Source organism: Porites lutea, chromosome 3, assembly GCF_958299795.1.
Source record: "Porites lutea chromosome 3, jaPorLute2.1, whole genome shotgun sequence".
NCBI classification, from domain to species: domain Eukaryota; kingdom Metazoa; phylum Cnidaria; class Anthozoa; order Scleractinia; family Poritidae; genus Porites; species Porites lutea.
This window is the reverse complement of record NC_133203.1, coordinates 30048305-30062303: the sequence shown is the minus strand read 5'-3', so window position 1 is coordinate 30062303 and position 13999 is coordinate 30048305. Positions and strand designations below refer to the sequence as shown.

Genomic DNA, 13999 nt, shown 5'->3' with positions numbered 1-13999 from the left:
ATCACTAGACTTTCAGCTAGGAAATCCGAACAGATGAAAAATTTTTAGGGGATAAAAATATGCCTATGTCTACTATTTAAATACTAAAATACGCTTAACAATGCTATGTGTAAGTGGTTTTGAACAATATTCTCGTTGGGTGCCCCTGATGAATAACAAATTTTAAGAAGTAAAACAAAAACGCTTAGACCTTGTTCACAATACACCAGCAGATATAATTAAATTATTGTGACCTTTATCTTCAATCGAATCAGTTACTTCCCTTCTTACCTAACGAAAGAAGTAAACCCAAGACTTGACTAAAAACACAAAAAAAACACTCGACGGCTTCCAAGAAACGTTAAAAATTTCCAGCAACTCTTTTGCAGTTCCACGACAATGGCTTTCCGAAAAACCAGACGGATTGACGTAATTATGCAAATCAAGCAGAACGGGAGGCCGCATTGATTAATATAGACGCATCTTCGCTTCATTGCATTTCCTTTTATCTGTATCTAAGAAAAATACATAAAAACAAACGCCTTATATTTCAATGACATTTGCAATTTGTTCAATATACATGAGAGTAACCGAACTTGTTTTAGGTGCCGTGTTTTTAGAGACCCGAATTATCAAGACAAATTATACAGCCGGTTTTTACGAAGATTTCTTTTTTTGTGTGTGTGGAGGATGATTCTGAGAGGTAGCAATTACCTAACAAGGATATTACATCCTTTCTATTCTGACTTAAATCTGACTTACACCTTCTTGACAAAATTACCGTTCACAACCGTGTTTAATTTAAGGGTGTCAAAAATTAGAGTGATCACTATAGAAGACAATACAATACAATACCACTGTTCAAATAATAATGGTTTATTATAAATAATAAATATTGATTATGTGGCGCGCTATTCACAATTATCCGCCACCTAGCTGGGTGCTGAGTTCTGTCTAAACTGTCTCAGGCCTTGAAGAAAAATCTTTTTAGTTTGATCCATCATCTCCTGGTAAAATTTCAAGTCCTCTTCTTTCGCTTTCAAAGTGGAGTTGAGAGCTTCCTTTAGTGCGTCGTTTTCGTCTGTTTGAATGGCGAGTCTGGCGAAGATATTAGAAAACGTATTATTTATTCATGAGGAAAATGAAAAGAGGTTGGTCTCTGAGATTGCATTTTATATTTGATGTGCGAAGGCTGGAGAGCTGTGTGATGTGGGTTTGAAGAAAGGTCTTAAACACGACTTGGTCTGACAAAGTCTGTAACGAAGAAGTATTGAGGCGTGTTGGTGAGGAGAGGGCCATCATATCTGTTATCAACAGAAGACAGAGAGTCTGGCTTGGTCATACCCTGCGGCATGGCGATCTTGTCCCATTAGTAATTGAGGGAAGAATAATAGGAAAGAGACCACCTGGAAGACCTCGTGTGGGAATGCTGGATAGAGTAAAGGATGGTAGTCCTTGAGTAGCGGTCAAGAGGCGCGCCTTAGATCGAGAACTATAGGGAAGGACCTGCCTGTGGGCAGAATACACACATACGGATAGGGTACAGTTCTATCGATGATTTGAGAAGGACAGATCTGCATTTAACAGATCTAAATTTTATAACGATACCCTGAGTAGCAAGCGTTTCCGAGCGGGTTCGTTGAGAAAGTTAGGACGAGAGCAAATAAAGAGGGATAAAGGGGAGGGGAAAAACGTTATGGTTAGGCCCCCCCTTGCTACGTAGTCAATGATAAAGATATTTCGGTGAAAACGAAGAACTATCCCTCACTAAAGGAGACACTGAAATCTGTTTCTCGTAACACTGCCTTTAAAAACCAAAGATAACTTGTGACAAAAAAGAACAGAATTTAGTAATGGCATATTTCCTGGCGCAAAGAGACGGACGACTAGGTGATAGAAATGGAAAAAGTGCCGACGGTGTCGAGTTTTTCTCTCGTGTTGGTGCCACTTCAATGTACCCAATTCTTGCTTTAAAAAGCTCGCGTGACCAAAAAAACCAGACTTACAATCTTGAATAGAAGTTATTACAGGTTTCACTTCTGTTTACCTGGTTGACAGCTCTTCCAAGTCTTCCATCTTTGCTTGTCGGTCTTGTACTGTACCTCCTGTTCCGTACCCCTTCCCCTTCCCCTTGACCACGCCCTGTCCTGATTGCACTCTACTCAGCTGTTTCTCCAAGTGAGCCACTTGACGTCTTTCTTGCTGCCACTTGTTGCTTGCTTCCAACTCCATGTTTTTAGCCTCATCAACTCTACGGAATAACATCGTACGGAAAACACCTTAGACGGCGAAATCTTACGTGGGTAATCTTCTTCCTTCTTACGTGGAATCTTCTTCCCTAGTCATTTTAAGACCGTGAAAATGGGCCCGCTTCCGTGGATCGAGCCCACGACCTCCCATTCTTTAGATTTGAGGACGAAAACGAGTACGAGATTTAACTCAAAGGTTTTGTACGTGTTCTTAAAAAAAGACACCCCAGAAAGCTTCATGTAACTTTTTTTTTTATCGAAAAAGTTAAGCCCTCTCTGACCACGACTATCACGTTTTCCAGCCAAAATAAAGATGGTTGACGCGTGAGAGCAGTACTAAGTATCGAGAAAACGTCGTCCTCGAATCTAAAGTCCTCCTGCCGCTTTTTTTTCCTCTTTGCAGACGAAAGGTGATAACTGATCAAAACCTGATGAGTTCCCCACTTCACAAACTGTAAGAGGAATGGGTACAAGCTTTAGGCGTAACGATTTCTGGGATAATTTAGGTGGACAAGCGTTAGTTATGATTGGTAGATGGTATTGAAGGCAACCATTAACCAATCATAACCAACGTTTGTTAACTGTTGAGCCGAAAGCTTGTACCCATTTCTCTTATAGTATCTGGAATGGTGAGTGACTAATTCTTTCAAGTTCAGCTTGGTTGACTGGGTCAACCTCTTCCTCAAAGTCCTCTGGTTTTCCAATATGGCGGCGGCAGGATTTTATTCTGAGACTGCGCTTGAGACTATGTCGGTGTTCTATCGAATTGCACCATGGAACTGATTTAGGGGAGGTATTTGGCCTCAGTTTTCCTATCCAACTTCGCAAAAACCAACGAAAGAAGCGATTGCGTCCCAAAACAGTCCCATTGCGAAATTCGATACAACACCCATGCAGTCTCAAGCAGAACCTAAACTGACCATTAAAGCGTAGCTGTCTCGCCCATTTCCCCAAAAGACAGCCTGTTAATATTATTATTGGCTCCAAACACCAGCGCACCAGATAATTTACCATGGAGACCTTACCTTTTCTGTAGAAGCGACACTAGTTCTAACAGTCGATCTCTCTCAACTTCAGCTGCTTAGCATAGAGACTTGCTCTCCTGTACTTGGGATCTTAACAACTGAACTTCGTCGCTGTAAACAAACGAAAACAACAAAAAACCAGTCCATGGTTTTACACTAAAGCCGTGTATCTTGATAGCCTGATTACGTCTGTTTTAGCAGAGGTCTTCCATTAATCTGTTTTTTTTTTTGTATTTTTTTTTTCAGCGAAGAGAGCCTCTTACAATCAGTAAAGTTGCCAAGATTGATAGTGATATATAGAAATAATGGAATGTCAAACTAACTTGAAAGAAGTTATGGTTCAGCAAATTCGCAAAATTTCCACAATACAGAGCCCTTTGTAAAGGACACGGGATGGTGGAGGGGGGCAAATTCGTTCTCCCCATCATACAAACGTTTGCGAGGGCGTGCTTTAAGGCGAAAACTCGCGCTTGGTACCGGCGCGAGTTCCGTACCTAGATGACTACGTGATTTCGTTCGTGTCACGTTTAGATAGTTAACCTATACAAACGACAAAGGTTCGGAGGGTGGGCGTGCTGGTCATTGGCTTAAAATAAATACTTTGTGTTATTTAGTATAAGTACTCAAAAGAACCAAGCTTTTTCTGAACACTTCTCCCTTTTGTAGCCTGCGTCGTAGACAGTCTGAATCCCCATTGGGGACACGAAATTGCGACTGATACGGTCGCCAATGCCACTAACATTTTCTCCTTGGCGACTAAAAATTCTGGTTTAGTCGCCACTTTGGTCACCAGACTTCTCTATGGTTTAGATTAAAAATTAAAAGAGTAAAGTTAAAACATACATTTCATCTTATCTTGTTTTGCTTTCGTCATAAAAATGTACCAGATCGCATAGACAAAGCCAGTTTACCTCCAAATTTATATCGACTTCTGTTCGCAATGCGGCCAATATATACTTCATCGGTTTCTCTATCTAGGTCTCGGACTAGTGAAAGGTCGGGCTGCAACGCAGGCAAGTCTTCTCTTGTTTAGCCAGAGTGGCAGGCGTCAAACGGGAGCAAGAAAGTGGGAAAAGGAAGGAAGGATTAGTCCGTAAAGTTTACTATGTACAACCTCGATTTTCTTTCCCAAATTCTCCACCACGAGGAATAACATTCATACGTACCTGCCTCCTGCACTATTCCTGCGACCTCTGCTTCCACGTCCGCCACTGGGTGCTGTAGGAGTGAGCTGGTATCCCTGTGCAGATCCCTTCCCCGATGTACCTTGCACACTTCCCGTGGACATCACATGCCGCCTGGCCGGACTACCTGGCACGGATCCAATTTGGTTTCTACTTGATCCCTCAGGGGGCACATATTTCCTTGACGGTATGAAACCGTTGTCTTAAGCCCCTAAGTCCTCAGCACCCTGTGGGTAAGGTCCCTTCAGCAATGGACCTTCTACAGAACTATTAACAAAACCGTAACCTGGCACAGTTCTTGCACCTTGAGTATTAACACCAGCACAACCGTAACTAGGTCCATTCTGTTCTACTCTTTCCTCGTTCGTTGTTAAATCTTCAGTGCAGTAAGCCACAGATTTAGTCTCGCGCTCAGATAATTCTTTGTATTTTTCTGTAGTGTTTTTAAGTTCAAGCCTTGCATAACCCAGTTCTTTCTCCAACTGCTGTATTCGCAGATCCCGTTCTTGGCACACTCGCTTTAGATGTTCCATCTGCGCCTTTTCCTGGGACGTTCCCTTAGGGGGTGGCGGTGGGGTGGTTGCCTTTCTGCTAGCAGCCTGACTTTTAAGCTGTTGTTTCTCTCTCTGGAAGAAATGTCACAAGACTTTATAAATAGTGAGCTTACGCAATGACGACGACCACCACGTCAAAAAAAATTCGTTTTTTATGAGCAAAACAACACCGACGCTTCTTAGTACATTTCTTGGACGTCCACTGCACTACTTCGACGTGAAACTTCCTAATGCGACGTTTTATTGAGATCGTGATCCTAGGACGTCGAAGCCAAAGGGGGGCTGATTTCCGGGAGGAGGTTTAATCGGGTGTATTTTGTTTTGTTTTGTTTAAAGGTGCATGAAGATGAGTCTACAAGTGAAGGGCTTATAAGTGTGTGAGTGTGGGGGGTGGGGGAGGAGAAGGGGGCTTATAAGTGTGGGGGGCTTATATGCCGCAGTTTATGGTATCCCCACCATGAGTGCAGCAATAAGCTCATCGTCATGAGCGCCTTTTTCCAATAGCGTCTGTACTTGAGCCTTCAGCCCCTTCAATTCACTGGTCAACACTTTGTTGCGTGCCTTGGCGGCGTCGTGTTTTTGTTGTAGTTTGGTGTGTTCTCGGTCCAGGTTCTCTAATTCCGCTGGTGTTTTCTGATGAAAACAATAAACAGAAAGTTAGTCACTAAGACAACTATCTCGTTATAGTCCAGTCAATCTAGGCATTTTTGAGGCTCAACATCAAACTAATTGCAACAAAATTGTTTTCAACGCCATTTGAGTAAGGGCGGCCTATCTAGCAACATACTAAAAATCCGCCAAAATCAGTTCGGTGGATCAAAATTAAGGATTAAACATTTTGAGCTTTTGATACAGGGCACCCACGTTAGTTGAAATTATACGTTCAAACAAAAAATGCACAAAATGTTTTGTTACTTTTATGGAAAAGTGAGAGAAGAAAGAATAACTGCTACCTAGTTTTCGGCGATGAAAACGACGTGCTTCTTTTTTTCAAAAAGGATAAATATTTAACAGGGTCGGCTTTTGCACAGGAAGCCCATGCTTCGCTCAGGGAACCCCAAAATAACAGGAGGCTTACAGATTAATAGAGTGAACTGTTGGCTGTAAAACTACAACAAGTTTAGTCGTAAGGCTTCAAATCTGAAAAATAAAAGCCGTTACTTAATCATTAGATTTTAAAATATATCCTTTTTAAATCAGATTTCTGGTAGGCACAAGGGTAAGAAAAATATATATCAGAGCTGGATTTTTGAATAACGTTAAAGCCAAAATAGAGCTCTCCCCTCAAACACAAGTCAACATAAAAACTAGGAGTGCAGCCATTGTTTTTTTGTTTTGTCTTTTTTGCTTCTCCTCCTTTCTTTCTCTTCGCTCACTCTATTTCCCTTTCCTTGTTCTTTTCTAGGAGGATTTTCGGGCTCATTTTGCCTTTGGTCTTTTTCTCAGTCAAAAGACTGCAATTTCCGTTCGGTACGTTCTTAAAAATCCAGCTAGATAATGCTTTGGCTTTTACGATTACCTATACATAAGTTTTCGTTAACGTACCGTCATCCTCAAATACACAAGTTTCACTTTTTTGAAGCTTTTTGTTTTTCTTCTTGTTGAAAGTGAATGGAGAGGAGGGAAGGATAGTTTAACTAATCATTTACGATGCACAACAATGCAGAGTTTTTGAGCAGGTTAAGCTCCAATGCCTATGAATTTAAAGAAAAGTGTTGTTACCTTCGCAAAAAAATATAAACTTAACGTTAACGGAACATTCATCGCATAGGAACTTAGGTTCCAGCAAACGTTTGTTTCAAGAAAACGAAATAGTATAACAGGGAAGCCGCTTCTTAAGGAAGACAAACTCTGGGTAGCCAAAACAATGCGTATGTAAAAATATCTTGTAAAAGTCAAGGGTGTAATGGAAATTCTCCACGCAGAGCATAATTCACGCAACTCAGACAGAAGGTTAACATGCAGTAAGTTGAAGTGTTACACGACGCTCATCCGAAGAGAAACATTGGTTCCGCAAAAAGAGGTGAGCCATCTGAAGCTAAGTCAGGCAAGCCCATTAATGTTGTACATATGTCCAGTACTTTCGCGCCTTCATTGACTACTGCAGTTATTTTCAGACGTATAGGATCCCATGATCGTTAGAAAAAGAGGTCTTCATTTGTCACTGGACGAGAAAAAACTGGTCAAGGTTCAGGGTTGTTCCCACAAAAGAAAAAATGCAAGGAGGAAATATAAACGCCTTTAAACCACAGATCGATTAATCTACTTATTCATCTTACCAGGATTTTAGGGCTGCCGCAGAAAATACAAACTGAACACACAGATACACTAAACTAAATCTGAGACTCGCTACAAGAAGAAGAAATAAAAAAAACGAAACAATCGCACTTTGCTTGGTTTCCTGGATTTCCCTTGCAACAGATTCGGCCATGCGTAATGAAAAGCGCAGCGCATTACGATGTAAAACCAGATAGGGGAGTCCTTAGCAAAATATTTATTCGCTCACATTGTAAAGTACAGAGTCATAATCCTAAAAGAGGTTGCGCATGTCGCGAGAAAAAAAAAAGAATCCCTGATTTCGATCACACAAATTGTCCAAGGTTTGAACATGTTTACCTCACAAAACTCGATTACAGAAAATGGGAATAGGTTAAAAAGTTTGTACTGATACAAAGTTAAACATTAAGTCACACATATCTTGCGGCATGCATTCAAATTTAGTAGCTGACAGAAGGAGGACAAAATATCACAAGCCTGGAAAACTGCTAAAATGCTTACTGCATTTCTAACATTGCCCCCAAAACCATGTTAACACAGACTGACTAACAATTTCCCTATGCCGCCATAGAAAAAAATCAAAGCTTGGAAAACCGAATGTGAAGACAAACGAATGGCTGGGTAACCTGTGCAAAGCCCTCAAGACGAAACACTGAACCACGTGTTACTCACACATTTAGTCGGCGTTATTTAAAACAAAACTACCCAAAATACGTTAGTGATGTTCTATCGAAAATTCTTGAGAAAAAAAGAACACAATTATCGGATGTTTTGTCTGAATTTGTGATCTTCCTAAAATTGGGTGTCCTGTGGTGAAAGTTGAAAATCTTCATTGCCAATTTTTCTCATATTTCACCGAAACGGTTTTGGCGGAGTTTTAGTATGTTGTTAAATAGCCATCCAACAATTAAATGGCGTTGAAAGAAATTCTGTTGCAATTACTTTGATGCTAAACCACAATTTGACTGGACTATTAGGCACGTTACCAAAAGAAAGACTTCGAATTAACCACTGACAACAACAAAGAACGGTTCCAAAGCAAAGGATTTTATGTCTAATTGGACATCTTTTTAGCAGATAACAGTTTATCATGTTACATATGCTTTCTCTGACTTGCAGAGTTTTCAGTTACAGTAACGTCTATAGGTTCATGGATATATATCTAGATGTTAATGTGCACAAGAGCTAGGACAAGCACAGCCGGTTAGTGTACGGCGACCTTCTGTGAGGGAGATACTGAGCACTATGTTCCGTGTAGCTTTAGTACCTTTAATACCCGTAAAACCGAGCACTATATGAGAGAAGGGGGTAAAATGAGCGCACCGTCGGCCTCTGGTTTGTACCAATATGTTTGTACTTATAAATACTGTTTTACCCGTAGTCGAAATAAGCGCCGCGACGCTTAATCAGTCATCAGGGTACTGTTACGAGTTACCTTTGCTAGCGTTTGTGGTAGTTTAGGGGTAGAACACCTGGCCCCAGCTGTACAAAAGGTGGATAATGCTATCCACCGGATAAATCTCTGTTTGGTGGACAAGTGCAATTGGTTTCCCTAATACCCACCCACTGGATAGTGATTTATCCGGTGGATTGTACTATCCAGCTTTTGGACAACTGGGGCCTGGAATAAAATTACCCACTTTGCCCATAAAATATATACAAAATAGCGTGAAAAGGAAAGAAATTTCCCTAGTTGTTCAACACAGTCGTACTGCATGCAAGCATCAATGTATCAAATCTAGGACGTAATGTTTAGAATTAAATCCTGCCAAAGTCTTGGGTTATATTCGTTACTGATGTTGAGTGTTCACTGTTACCTCAAGCCACATGCACATGTGACCTGGCCCCAGTTGTTTAAAAGCTGGATAGCGCTATCCACCGGATCAATAAATCACTATCCGTTGGATAAGTATTAGGAAAACTAATTGCGCTATTCAATGGATAGAGATCTAGTATCCGGTGGATAGCGCGATCCACCTTTTGAACAGCTTGCGTCTGAAGTAAATTCACGTGTTACTGATTGCTGAAGTGCTCTTTCTATAACTGTGCAAGCTAGCAGTGCCAGTCATGCTTCGACACCTCAGTTTTCGAACCATGGGCTTGTAACCACAATACAGCCATTTATCAACCACGCTACAGAAAGTAATTTATCAGTTACAGTAGTCGAACATTTAGCGGAACCGTTACTAATATTTCGATTAGAGCGATTTTCGTATGACCTTGAAATCAAAACGCGCGAACAAAACAGAAACAACAAACGAACGGAAATAGAGCGATTTGATTGGTTTATCGAACGGATACAAATGCGCGTGGCTTTTGGTTGGTCAAGCAAACGCTCGGGTAAAATAACTTCGTACCCGAGATCTTGCTAGAAATCAATCGATACTTCGCTTTGATGTCATACTGCAACACAATTGGCCAATCGAACCATGCCTTCTCCATATTAGGGTTTCCTTTGGCGGGAAAACGAAGATTCCATGTTTTCATCTTTTCATCCACTGGCTGATAAAACAAATAACGACCACTTACCGAAACCATTTTTCAAGGTCATACGAAAATCACTCTAACGTGATTTTTATCTTAAAATTAAAGGAACTGTGTCACGAAATTTATCAAAATTCTAACAGTGGGAACTGCCACCAAACTGCGGAAAGCATAAAAATAACCGCTCAAAACATTGAAAGAAGGTATGAATAAAACAGCAAATATAAAAGAGGCATGGATGGACAAATGTGAAGAAGATTGAGGAGGATTGCAATTATGGTTTTTGAAAACCTGTTAGCGCAACAGTGTTTCAAAGGTCATTTTTGTTGAAATATTGCCTGGAGACATCTTTGTTCACATGAAACTGTTATCTTGACATTCACAAGTAAATTCTTAACTTTTTTTATTATTGAATAAGGACGTGTAATTGGCATTATTAGCAAAATGAACTGGACGTAAGTGACACTTACAGCCCCTTCTATGGCTACAACCCAGACTAACTATGAACTATAAACCCCATTTCTTCACACCACAAATGACATTTCTATAAAAGATAGCCGATCTTGACCAAATTTAAGACTAGGGCCCGCGCATCAAATGTTATTTTACATGCTAATGAGTGTGAAAGATAGATTTTGCTCAATAGCATTAGGCTCAGTCAGATGTGAATTTCGATGTTTTTTCCCGGTTTCCTAACCTGTTTGAAATCCTTTTCTCGACTACGAGACAATATTTATACATTGCTCCATCCCCCCCCTCCCCCCGGAAGAGGGGGTGTGCAGTGCATTGGTACTAGTTGATGTCCAGACTAAAGTCAGTCAAAGGCACCTTCGGTCTCGGTAGTGGGTCCCGGCTTTGCACAAAAGCTTTCTGACTCAAAAACTCTAGGTTAAAGTTTTTGTGACCATGCCTTGGTTCTTTTTGTTTCAGGTGGCTATTAGTTGCATCATGTCTGGATACAATATCAGTACGGAATTCTTCCAGTATGTCATCGCAGCGGCGTTTTTACCACCGACTATAAACCCACTGCTCTTCTGTACGTTTCTGTCGGATTTCAGAGACGGTGACAAGGCTTTGTTGAAGCTAATACAAAACAAGGTCACTAAGATTTTTAAAGGTTTGTTTTCAGTTTATCAACACCATTTTAGACTATTGTATCACACTAGGTTGGCTTCCATGACTTCTGTATTTATTGGACCTGATTTTTTTACCAGGCGCAAAGAAGGGCCAACCAGTAGCATTTAGCTGCGGAACTCCCTTTGTAGAGCAATGCCCCGCCCAACCGGGCCACTTTTGCTCTTTTCTATATTTGGCAAATAAGAGATTATTTTAACACTCTTGAACAAAAGTAGCCTGAGAAAACAGTCGTCATTTCGCATCGTCACTTCTGGTTTCCCCGCAACATAACGTCTAAGCCGGAAATGAGTGCAGAAATTCCATACTGCTGACGCACCACTACCTAGATCTGGTTTGTACTTTTGCTCAGTTGAAGAAAATTTTCAATCAGTCAGAAGCACTACCAAGATCTGGGTACCGTGCGTCATCAGTATGGAATTTCTACGCTCGTTTCTCATACGTCATTTCACGGGGAAACCACGCAGTGGTGGCGTTGCGAAATGTCAGCTGTTTTTTCAGGCTATGACAAAAGTGACTTTATTTTCTTTTTGGCTGCAAGAAAGGTTTATAGGACGTTTTACACCATATTATACATCATCATAATAGTTAAAGCTTGACGCCCTTATGATTTTCTGTTCAGTCTTCAGTCTCCGTAAACCTGTAGGAAATTCTTTGAGAACTGCCTTTTGCCCCCCCCGGGGGGGGGACTCCTCATATGAAAGTGGTGGGGATGCTCGTTGTCTCACTTAGGGGTGTAAATTTCGGATTTTGGTCTCACTTAGGGTGTTCTGGGCAAAACACCATCATATTTAGCCGTGGAGGTCTCGTTTAAGGTTGCACGCCAAAAAACATAGACATATATACATTGTCTGTGTTTTAACATGGTCTCTTTTAGGGGTCAAAAAAAGCTTGGGCCACGCCCAGATCGGTCTCCTTTAGGGGTTTAATTCAAAATTTCCGACAAGCATCCCCTTTCATATGTGGACTCCCCGCCCCCCACCCCCCGGGCTTTTGCTATACCTTTGAATGAAGTCAATATCACTAATTGAAAAGCTAAGTGCTGTACATCACTTTGTTGAAATGAAATTCTGCAGAGTCTAAAAATTTAAAGGTAATTTGGTAATTGCTTTCTCTCCTTAGATTGTGCGACTTTGGTGTATAAGCCAAAGGAGATGATAATAAATTCAGCGATTGTTATAATATCCTCAGCGAGTGGACACAAAGTATGAAGAGATTATAGTTCACACTGTAAATTAACGAGTCACTGCATGAGAACGGAAAAAAGTGGTGCAAACTTCAATGCGCTAATGTCCGTTGTTACTACTGTGGGAATAGACGAGCGTTTTGTATTTAACACGCCTTAAAAATTAGTCTCGGAATTTGTTGTCAATGACGTTTCTATGGGTCAGTACACACGATCAATATCAACGTTTGATTCATTGCCTTAGCTTGCATTGCTGTAGCCTGCGTCACAAACAAAACTAAACTCTGGTTAACCGAGGTGTAATTACGTCTTCAACGCCGGCTAGCATTGCCGGGGTATGAGAAATTAAGGATGAAGATTAAAGAGGCGGCGGTGGTCTCTCTTCTCACGCGTGTCTCGGATGGTCTCCAACTATTTAAGTCTGTAGGTACGTATTGAAACCAGCAGCTGTCCATTGCTGCCAAACAGCCCTCGGTTTCCATTTTGGGTGCGAACTTAAAAGACAGTGCCCTGGCTCCAGATGTCCGTTCTCAAAATACCTAAGATGAAATGAACCGTGCTCACGGTTTGATAGGGCTCGCGCCTCTTCGATGCGGCTTCGTCGAGAACCATCAGTCGGATCGATGAGAAAAAGATATCCTTTGGAACCCAGAGTAAAAAGACAGCTAATACTGGCAATCAATTTTTGGGTTTCTGATTTTTTTTTTAATGTTTACGCTGTAATGCGCATTTTAAAAGATGTTCAGGCTGGTTAGCTATAAGCAAAGAGAGTAGGATTTTACTGGAACAAACTGTAACGTTTACTTTTATTTGTACTAACTTTCACTTCAAGAGACAAATTAGGTGAGTTTACTCCTACTCCGCACATGTACTTAACGTAATACTAATCTAATTTATAAAATACGATTACTGCAAAAATCCCCTAAGGAAATGTTAAATGTTGATGCAAGTCTATCATGTATCACCAAAGTGGCGACCATCTGTGGAAAAGATACCCCCTTAATAGCGCCCCGAAATTAATAACTTTCCTTTATCTTAGTTATTACTCGTAAACAAGAAACTAAGCGAAAACCATGGACAGAAATTATGAAAGTTATCAACGGTTTGGTTCTGAAACATCGACGGCACTGGCGCGATTAATTAACTACATGTTTTACGATAACAAAGTCACGCTTAATTTAGATCTCACTAGAAAACAAAAAATTCCAGATTCCAACTGCAAAACGAATCACGTGAGTGATTCCACGGTAAAATATGGAATATATCCCTAAAAGCACTAGAGATGAAAAGAGCAATAAAAAGGGGTGTCTAATTAGTATATCAAAAACGGAGAAAATGTAACATGAATAATTTTAAAAAAAAATCAGAACTTTTCCGACATATACAAACCCTGATAATTTTGCCCACAGTCGACACCCATCTTAGGTCAAGGGTGTCAAAACTGGTTTCAAGCTACTTTTCTAATGCTCTTCTCATCTCTGATGGTGTTTACTTTTTGCATCCCGTAACTTTTGCATTAACCAGGTCATGTACGTCCCATGTACCAAGAACTCATTCGATACCAGCGCTACTAATGTGCTATTTTGTCTAAATAGTTAACATTTTGTAGTCCCTAAATAAAAAAAGCTTTAAAACCTGCTAATTTGTAAAGAAGCAGGGTGTGTTGCATTGGTACTTTTAAAAAAGAAAAACGTTAAAGGTGAAAATTTCGACGAGAAAGTTATTCTAGTACTGAACAACTTGTCATTTCGCAAGAGTCAAAGTTTTTTGTAAAAGCTGGCTTTTATGTTTCTTACATGATTGCCAATTGAACTAATTTAAAGCTATTTTTTTTTTCATGCAAAGAAATACAAATATAAAACTAAAATAAAAAATAGCGTTGACATTAAGCTTTGACAGTTAAACACTAACAAAAAAACCCAATGGT

At 40.4% G+C, this 13999-nt stretch overlaps 1 pseudogene; it reads right to left on the bottom strand.

Moving 5' to 3' along the window:
- Positions 1-688: 688 nt before the first annotated feature.
- LOC140932138 (uncharacterized) lies at positions 689-6542 on the bottom strand (annotated as a pseudogene).
- Positions 6543-13999: the final 7457 nt, after the last annotated feature.